This window comes from Crocodylus porosus, unplaced genomic scaffold, assembly GCF_001723895.1.
Source record: "Crocodylus porosus isolate Cpor-Errol unplaced genomic scaffold, CroPor_comp1, whole genome shotgun sequence".
Classification (NCBI taxonomy): Eukaryota; Metazoa; Chordata; order Crocodylia; family Crocodylidae; genus Crocodylus; species Crocodylus porosus.
The window spans coordinates 55,647,379-55,657,772 of record NW_017728918.1 but is presented as its reverse complement, the minus strand read 5'-3'; the positions used below and the strand labels follow the sequence as shown (position 1 = coordinate 55,657,772).

General features: G+C 41.2%; 1 protein-coding gene and 1 long non-coding RNA gene across 5 annotated transcripts in view; one reads left to right on the top strand and one right to left on the bottom strand.

Moving 5' to 3' along the window:
* Positions 1 to 10,394, bottom strand: part of FAM135A (family with sequence similarity 135 member A) — a 141,883-nt gene that overhangs the window by 98,668 nt on the left and 32,821 nt on the right. The gene's annotated exons all lie outside the window — the stretch shown is intronic.
* On the top strand, positions 375 to 6,584 carry LOC109311780. Its single transcript, XR_002101613.1, has 3 exons — positions 375 to 550; positions 5,598 to 5,601; positions 6,574 to 6,584. It is a non-coding gene; the product is annotated as an uncharacterized LOC109311780 (long non-coding RNA).

Sequence of the window (10,394 nt, the reverse complement as noted above, 5' to 3'; positions counted from 1 at the left end):
AATGTCTATGAAATCTATGAAATGTATTGAGAACTGGCCTAATCTGACTGACAATTTGTGAACAAAATCATGACAAGATAGATGGAACCGTCATAGCCAAAGTTCTCAACATTGGGCTAAAGAGAAATGTAGAACATATGCTAACTATCCTGAAGCCTATTTGCATAGCCTTCAACGAAGTGCAGGGAAATCACTGTTTTATTGCTGATGCTGTTGAAATTTAGAAGGAACTGAGTGATGAGTGAGACCTTAAAGAGAAATACACAATCCATTCAGTAAATATGTGTTTACTGATCAAGTTTAAAGAAAGTCACACCAGTTGGAAGTCACTTAAGCACCTGGATCCACCAGACTACTGAAACAATAATCCAGTTTTTAACAGCAGTACCTTCTTCTTTGGGTATAGCAAGAATATTTTCTTCCTTTGGACTAATTTGTTCTAAATTGAGAAATTGCTTGGGAACTGAAAAAGCAGAAAAGCTTGCCTTTCTTTTCCGTCTACGAATAAACAGGAAGAGGAAGGTAAAGACTGAGTTTGCTGCATAACCCAGTACTTTAAGTTTCTCATGTTGATCTGGCTGAAATAAGCTATTTAAATTTTTGTTAAAAACACATTTCACATTTATAACTAAAATAGTTAAGAATTCAAAAATACATACGTTTGTTCTATTAAAATAATGATACGTTTGTTGTTGAAGAAAAAGATCCAAACTACATAAGCTTGTTGTTTTAGTTAAATAAAACAATTTAAAGGTCTGTTATTTTTGGTGAGGGGTGTTGTTGTCTTCCTAATATACTGTGGCAAAAATATCCCACAAATATCCATCGTTAATCTAGTGCCTTTGGAGATAGTTCACCTCCCAATGACTTCAAAAGTATCTGCTTCAATTAGCTTTGCTAAATGAATAGCCAAGACATAATTCAGTCTTCTACTGGAGCTGCAAAAGTAATCTGAAAAAATATCAAAATAAATCACTGCCTTAAAATTGATAGTGTTTACCTTCTAAAAGTGAAAACAACATCTCTCTCTGAGTTGTGAATAATATGTATTATGGTTATATAAAACAAGAATGCACTTTTTGTAGAAAACAATGATTAAAACTGAGGCTTCCTGACCAGTGATTTAAATAATGATTCCAATAGATTTGATTTAAAACTAATCCACCCTGGATTCTGCCTTTCCCCACCAAGGGCCCCTATTCTTCTCTCTTCCTGTAGTTACCCTTCTGCACACTGCATTTAATATTCACCAGATAAAATGGATGGACAGCAATAAGTTTTTGCACCACCGGGGGCAGAGGCCCAAGCTAAAACCCAAGGCTCCCTCCCATCCCAAGCAGCATCTGTCTCACTGAACCACATCCCCTCAGGCTTGTTCTCTTCATCCTGGCCTCAAATGTAAGTCGATAATTCTTTAATGGCTGAGATCAGCATGGCCAAGATCAGCCTGAATGGCTAAAATCAGTGCCAATTTAAATCCAAAGTATGTATAAAACCAAAGTTAAAAGAACACAATTTTGTGAAATGTTTTATAGAGTTTGTATCTCAGAAATTTGTTGCTTAATTGATCCAGGGGTGGTGCTAGTGGCAGTTTGGTAGAGCTACAGCCTCCCAAAAATTCACCTTAGCTCTCCTTTGAAGCCACCGCTCCTAGTGCTGCTCCTGTCCAAGCCTCTGGCCTCCCCCCAGGCCGCTGCCACCTACGCTGCGCAGCTGAGCCCACCCCACTCAGCTCTCAGAGGCACGATGCTCCCCGGCCTGGCTGCGGTCCATGTTTTGCCTTTGTCTGCGCAGCCCTCCAATTTTCTGTCTAGCCCACCTCAGCCCCACCCTCCCCGAGGCTGGAGCCACCCCTGAACTGATCCCAAAAATCAGAACACCTACACTACCCACCACAAGCAAATTTCAGGATAGTGAACTGGCTTATGACTTTTAGAACACTCAGAACAGTAGATATATAAATAAGTGAGGTGTTACGTTAAGTAAAGCACATTGTGCTTACAGCATCTTCAAAGAAATGAGTGATTTTCTTTCTTTTAGCCCTCACCACAAAAACCTCACTCAATGCTGAATACATGTAGCATCTTGGAGTAAAACTGAGTAATTTGCACTGAGCCAGGAAGTATCCAATATGCTACTGTGATAAAAAGTGATAGTTACTTTTTCCATTTTGTTTTTATTGTGGATTGTTGTTTTTTTTAAATATAAGGAAAAAATAATAGCAAGGTAAAAACACAACACTGGAGGAAAAATTCTGAAGAAAAGAAGCAGATCCCCAAATATAAAAACTCAGAGAGGGAAGTCATAAAAAAGCTACACAGCTGGTAGACTTTGTGTTTCCCTGCTTTGAAAATGGGGTTAGAATAACTAGTATCACACTTCCATATGCTTACACCTGGCCCACAACACAGGGCCCCAATTGGAACTGAAGCTTTGGGGGCTGGCAAACCAACACTTAAAAACAGAGCCTTTTGCCTCCTAGTTTCAGCTAGGAGCTTTTTCTCACTGGTTCCAGCTGACAAGCTTGCTAATTTTGTTAGAACAGAATTAACATGCCATTATATTAGCAAAATGCTTTTAGTGAAGCAAAGTTTGGCTTCAAGTTTGAAGCTGTACATAAGTAAGTCTTCATAAAAACAGTTATACTAGGTAGACACTAGTCTACCTCCACATAGTCTATGAGAGATTAAAATAAATCACCAGATACTGATGGAATTACTCCTTAAGTAATTTGCATTGAGATAGATGAAAATGTAGTCCAGATACTCTGCATGGGGCAGATAAATGACCTCTTTTACATTACACTGCTACTTTTTTCAGCTTACAATTTTAGGTTTTTCTTGCATATATCTACCCTCTTGTATAAATGAGACCCTTTTCTAAGGCAAGAAATCAGGGAACGGGTTTACATGGTGGAATCGAGTTCTGGTCCTGTTCAATCTTCTGACACCGAATTTTCAAACTCATAAAGTTGGTTAAATTATTTTTAGCTGCTGTAAACGTTATTGGGGTCCTACTTTGTTAGGACCCTTCCTACTTGAGAATCTGGTAAAAAGATGTAAAGAAACCTCCTTCCTAAATGCATGAGGGAAGTATCTATTGCCATTCTGCTCTTGGCGCTGCTGAAAGGAAATCCATACTTCTAATAGGTAGCAAGAGAAGCAAGATGCATCTAATCCTCAGAACCTCTCCCATACTTGTTTCCATCTTAATAAAACCTTACAAAAATTGAACATGTCTAGCCAGGGAAAACCCAAAATAGGCAACCTTGAAAAGATGGTGTCTTCAAAAGGATAATTTTTCACTGAAATCAAAATTTGGGAACATTTCTATTAATCTTCAATCTTTGTAAAAGCTATTATCCTAAAACTAGCTGTAGATAGACAAAATAATTACACTGCTTTAAAGGGAGAGGGACTTCAGCTTGTAAGCATACAGCAACATCCACTCTAACATCTGCCTGCTTCTATCCCAAAGTATGTGAAGCCAAAATAAAATTATTGAATAAAAGACAGCAAATCTGTAAAACTATAAAAAACCACTTCGGTATCCACTTTCTGCTGGATAAAGCAGATTAAGAAACAGTTACAGCAAATTCAAATTGAACTGTGGCTGCAATCTTTACAGTGACGTAGTACGAAAAGATATGCAGCTGTTCAGGAAAGATTGAAAGAGAAAGTAAGAATAGAACAGTGTTTTCTTTTAATTATACCATTGTAGATTGTGACAAAATAAAAAGGGATTACAATGGGTCAAAAATCTCTTTAAGGGAGTATTAGAAGAAAGACAACTTGAGGCAGTGCTGCAAATATAGTATGGACCTGTGGTTCTCAATTTTTTTTAGACTCAGTGCACTTTTTGGAAAATGCTGGCTTTCACTCACTTTTTGACTCTGGAAAAATAATAGAGCAAATCTTCTGTTGTGAAGAATTCAGAAAGACCTCAACAGGTCAGGATGTTTTTGGTACTACAGATTCCTATTTGAAATCTCTGGATTTATATTTAGTGAATCACATTTCAGTGCTTGCACCAAACAGTGCTAATAGTTTTGAGGCACCCCCACAACACACTCAAAAGGACCTTCCAGCACCCTGTCTGAGAATCGCTGATACAGACCTTCAGGGTCCTGTCTGGATTAGGGCTGCACCAATAAAGATTTTCTTGGCTGATACCGATGGCCGATTATTAACCAGTCATATTGGCAGATACTAATCCAATAACCAATTTACAGCAGTGCAGCCCAGCAGCGTGGAGAGCAGCCTCCTGCTAATAATTTTATAGGGGGGGAATGGGGAAAGGGGAGGGGGGCAGATCAAGGATACCATGGTGAGGGAGGAAGTGGGCCAAGGACAGGCACTGCCCACCCAGGATGGTGAATGTCACACCATGGGCAGGTCATCCAGGGCTGTGCTCAGGGCAGGAGGGGGTGGGGCAGGCAGCATTACTGGGATGGGTGGCTACAGAGTGGGCTATAGTCACCCCAAAATTACCCATAACCACCCTTCTCAGCACTGGCTGCCAGACCCACCCACCCCAAGCGCAGCCCCGGATGAGTGGCCCGTGGGGTCTCATTCACTGCCCTGGCTGGGCACAGGCGGCTACGGGTAATTTGGGGGTAGTTATAGCCCACCCCATAGCCACCCCTCCCAGTTTTGCCACTGCTGGCTTGAGCCCAGCCCTGGGCCAGCCTCCCCACTGGGAAGAGGCTGGAGCAGCCCTTGGCCCTGAGCCAGGTAAATACAGTAGTTAGTTAAGTCAATTAATACAGAAAAGGTTGAAAGGCCAGGAGGCCTGGGATTTCTTTAAAATCAGAGTTGCTAAAATTATCTGGGATTTGTATCTCTATAAAGGACCAAAAATTAAGTTGGAAAGATTTCCAAAAATTTATCAGGAAGAATACACACCTTAAGGAAGATATTTTCAATAAAATGGGAATCTACACAAGATGTTTATTGTGCGGGTGCCTAATTAACTGCATAGTAAATGTCTCAGTGTCTACATGTGTGCTCCTATTAGGGTGCATGAAACTAATAAACTCTGCACTAAATACAAGTCCTACCCTGCTGCAGAGGTTTTTTTGTGCACAGCAGCAAACATGTAGATGCTGACCAGCTGGCTGGGGCACAAGGGTGCTTCAGTGCAGGGGCTACCTGCCAGCTATCCCTGTGCTGAAGCACCCACATGCCCCAGAAAGTCTCCCTGCAGCACAATGAACCTGATCAGAGCAGTCCCTGGCTGGCAGGCTGACACCCCGGCGCCCTGCCAGCCGGAGCTGCTGCAACCCAGCTCAGTGTGCTGCAGTCCAGGAGCACTGCTGATGACTGCCTGTGAGCTTCCCAAGTTTACTGCTGCCCCCCAATGGCATATATAGATGTACCCACAGAAGGTATATAAGGAATGGATATAAAATGATGGACATTAAAAAAACAAAAAAAGAAACCAAAAGAAGCACTGTGTGTTAGAAGTAAAAAAATGTCAAAATAAAAACAGCCTCAAAATCAAGATTCACCAAAGGATATTAAGATAAAATGAAAAATATTTAAACTAATAATATTTAAATACTATTTTGAAAAATAAAAAAAACAGGTAAATAAGAGGACAGTGGGGCCACTATGCATTGAGACAGTGGCAGACATTACAGATAATCTAGGTGTGGTCCAAAATCTAAATAAATACCTTCTTTAGCCTTCAATAAGGATAATGACATCAACCACGAAGAAAAGATAGGAAGGATGATAGAAATTACCACAACAGATCTAGAAGCAAAACTCAAAGAACTTAATACATTCAAGTGAGAAGGGAAAAGATAATCTCTCTCCCAGAGTTCTGAAAGAGCTGGTACATATTAAAGGTCCTGTAACAACCACCTGAAGGGGGGTTCCAAAGAGGATGGAGCTAGACTGTTCTCAGTAGTGGCAGATGACAGAACAAGGAGCAGTGGTCTCAAGTTGCAGTAAGGGACGTTTAGGTTAGATATTAGGAAAAACTCACTTACTAGGAAGGTAGTAATATACTGAGATAGCTTACTCAATGAAGTTATGGACTCTCCAACCTTGGAGGTTTTTAAGACCCAGACAGACAAAGCCTTGGTTGGGATGCTCCAGTTAGGGATAGTCCTGCTTTGAGCAGGGGGTTGGACTAGATGACCTCCTGAAGTCCCTTCCAACCCAAATTTTCTATGATTCTATGAGTAAGTACTTTTGAGTGAGCTATCAAACTGGAAAATAGAAGATTGGAGAATAGAAATGTAGTAACTCCATTTATGGAGGTAGAGTAAGTGATCTAGATAGGCCTATTAATGAGGCCTCAAAAATATGCAAGGCTTCATAGTAAATTTGGAGAAAATTTGGAATAATTTAAGATAGAAAGCAAATATAAAAATACTATAAAATGTAACACGGTTTTATCAACAATCATGCCAGACCAACCAGATACCTTTACAAAGAGACCTAACAGATGCTCTACAGAAAGTAAATGCAGTAGATCTAATCTGGATTTTGGCAAAGCAGAGCCAGAAAACCACATGGGAAATCATTACTGAAACTGGAAAAAGTAGGGGACTAGCAGAAGAAGAACAAGGTTCAAAAGATGAGGTGGGTAAAAAAAAAACAGGCCAAAAAGAAGACAGCAGTCTGGAGAGAGATTACTAATCGTGTTCCTCAAGCATCTGTCTTAGGTTCAGTCTTGTTCAATAATTTAATTTTTAAATTTGATAAAAGAAACAAGAATATGATGACACAAAGGTCAGAGGCACTGTCAACACAAATGAGGATATCATATGGAAAGAAATGGATGATCATGAGAATAAGAGTAATGGACACAGGATGAAATTCAATTGTAAAAAACCAAAATTTTGCATGTAGAAACTAATAAAAATTATTTGTGCTACAGGTTGGGGAACATCAGTTTTAAGTAACTAAAGAGAAGGACCTGCATGTACAGGTTTCCCTCGCCAACCACTGGGATTAGGTTCCTGAAAGTTCCTGTGGTTGGCAAGACAAAAGGCTTATGGGGAAAGTGCCAGGTGGCGGGGAAAACCTGTACCAGTTAAATGTATGATGATCAAGAATACGGCCAAGAATGATCCCAGGATTTAACAGGCAAAGTTATTTTCAGTAGGGAGTGAAAATCATTAATGCCACTGTATAAGACGCTGGTAACTTTATCTGGAATACCATCTAAAATTCTAGTCACCTTTGGTCAAGAACAATGAGCTCAAACTGAAACGGATGCAGGGAAGGATGCTAGCGTGATCAGACTAAGAGCTGGCTTTTTAATTTAGCAAAATGAAGGCTAAGGGGAAAAATGCTGCCTATAAGTATCTCATAAAGGAGAAAAAATATTCCAAACAAAGAATAATAGTAGTACAAAAACAAATGGGTGAAATTATAAATTACAGAAATTAAGAAATTAGAAAAACAGAAACTACGAAGAAGTTTTTAACAATCCATGAGGTTCTGAGACTTCCAATGCAGTAGTGAAAGAAAAACAAATTCTAACTAGGTTTAAGATGAAGACTGATGTTTTATGTAAGGGACTTGATGGCCTGGTTTTCAATACCAAGGAGCAAGACCTTGACTCAGGGAGTCCCTTCCAATCTTACAGTCCTAAAATGTGAAACTCAGACACGCTAAATGTAAGTAGGTTCTCTTCTTTAACGTTCTGGAAAAAACCTGAAGCTTACCCAAACTCAAATCAGGAGAGCTATTCCTGCTAAGCATGAATAAAAAACATATAAAACCCAAGCAGTTTTTCACAGAATGTAGTTGTACTTTGTGTTAGCTGTACCTAACACATGGTTAGGTAGCAGGCACAGAAAAAGACAAGTGACAATCTTCACAAAGTTCAACCTTAATTACTAAGTGACCTAACAGCAATGGAGTGTATATCATAGTCTACTGTCTGGTAGCAGTACTGTGCTAGACAGCCAGCCATGCCAGCATGGCTTTGGCAAAAAATACTGATGCAGACAAAAAATAGTTACCGAAGCTCAAAATTTCTCTTTGCTGCTGAATCTGTCCTCTTATCTGCGGGAATGTAGAGATGGTTCTGTCCCTGATTCTGTATGGTAGACACTGTAGGATGTATAATTATGCTACTGTCTTTTGACAGAGGGTAAAACTTAAGAGGCATATGAAGATCTAACATGGAATCAGAGGAGTAATGTTAGCAAGTGGTTTCACTTCTACATTAGACTGTTTTCCCTTCGTCTCCTCTCTGTGTACTTCCTCTGGAGACAAATTCAGAATAGTTATTGCTTCTTTAAACATAGTGTTAAAATAAGCAGAAAGGGGGGAAAAAAGAATGGTTTACCCCCAAAAAACACATCTTAATTTGGATGAGAATCTAAAGGCTGACTCTCCGCTCACAAGGAGTTTTGGGATTTAGACCATTTGTGAGAAACAAATGACACTTTGCACATCTTAAAACACCTTTGAAGACCATGGGTCTGCAACCTTCTGAAAGCTGTGGGCTGGAGCAGGCTGGGTGGCTTTGGCAGTGCATCAGCAATAGCTGGATTTTCCCTGTGCCTCTACCAGAGCCTTGCAGCTGAGAGCCGTGCCTGTGCTACTGCTGCTTTTCCCAGCCCACTGCTCCCAAGCTGCAATATGAATGCAGCTTCCAGCCAGAGGAGAGCAATATGAGCACAATTTTCAGCTCCTTTACCCTAGCACAGTCCCAGCAAAGGCAACCCATTTCAGTCAATGCTTCCACTCAGACACCAGACGATGAAGGCAACCAGGAGACTCACTTAACAGGCTTATTTCTTCTGGGTACAGAGGGGACTTAGAGGGACTCCTACCTTATTCAAAAGGTATTTCTGGACATGAAACAGACTCTACCCCCAGGGAACACCAGCTTCTAATGCTGGGGATTCAAAGGAAGTCCTTGTCACCTGCTACACTGGGAGACAGAGAGAAGCTGATCTGGCATGAAGTAGGCCAGAGCTAGTGAAGAGCTGGAACATTTGCTGCTGCTGCCGCCATTTCCCAGGAATTCTCTGGACACAGCGAGAAAGATCCGCCCTAGCCCAAGAACTTTACACTTCACATTTACACTTTACAATTCAGACATTCAATCAGCAAAGGCCATGGGGAAATAATTTCTAGCTTTTCCTTTCTTTTTACACTACTCAGTCACAATGAACTCTAGAAACTATGGAAAGAAAAGAAACGCTCTCTGCTTAAAAAGAAACGGAGAGTCTGAAGGCAGTCTTGAAACTGTTTTATTCTGTTTGTTTGTTTTTTTCATGATGCAACAGGGAAAAGCCTAGATGAAGCCATCAATGCAGAACTGGGGCTCACTTAAGCTCCCTTAGACATTTACATTTCTTGTAGGACATACGAGAGTATGAAACATGCCACACAACAAAGCAATTTGTTCAAGGATAAAAACGGCAGATCTGCAAAAAAAAGGCAGCTCCACGACAAAGGGGAGGGAAAGAGAGCAGCTGGCAAACTGTCAAGGAGACTTGCATCCCAGTTGCTGCTGGGCAAACCAATTCTAGCTTACTCATACACTCCTTGGGAGGAAAGGAAGTAGGGGGGTGCTATAAATCTCTGGTTCTCATTACTAAGACACGGTACTACAGTGATTCTCAACCAGGGTATCAGGGCACCCTGGAGTGCCACGAGCTCTTCTGAACAATGCCACAAAGTGTGAGGAGATAAATAGCTGTGAGGAGGCAAGTGCAAGCTCAAGCTAGTACATGCCTGGTTGCTGCCCACTCCCACTACCTAGCCCTTCTGCAAAGAGTCAAGAACTGTAATCAATAGGTTTTGAAACTGGGTGGTGCGCAACTCATGACAGTTACAGAGGGGTGTCTGGAGTCAAACAAGAGGTGCCTTGAATCTAAGAAGGTCGAGAACCACTGCTTTATAGCATTAGATACCCACTGTCAAGAGAACAAATCTGAAGAATCTTGCTTGGCGACCTTTCCAATTAACAGCTGTACAACAGACATGGCAATTCTAGTTATGGTGTGAAGAGAAATACAAGCCCAACCAGCTTCTAGGCTACAGCTGTCCAACTGGCAGCCCAATCTGCATGCAGCCCATGAGGAGTTAAGTTGCAGACCCCTGCCTTCTGTCTAGCTGCCCCACTGCTCTGACTGCAGTAGTTCCGGGCTCCCTTCCACAGCAAAAAGACCGGTAAGATCGGGTCAGACCAAGGCAGCCCAAGAATGAGTAGAACAGAGCAAAGTACTCAAAGCTCACTCCAGCGTTCTGAGGGCAGCCTCCCAAATATAAGTTATGTGAGGGTGAGGACATACCTTGATCAACCAAAGTGGGAAGATGGGATGAGAGTCACTTGGGGGTACCACACATCCTATTACAGGGTGCCCATATGGGGCATGAAATGCAGCTGGGGGTTGCAGAGAACATCCACACAGC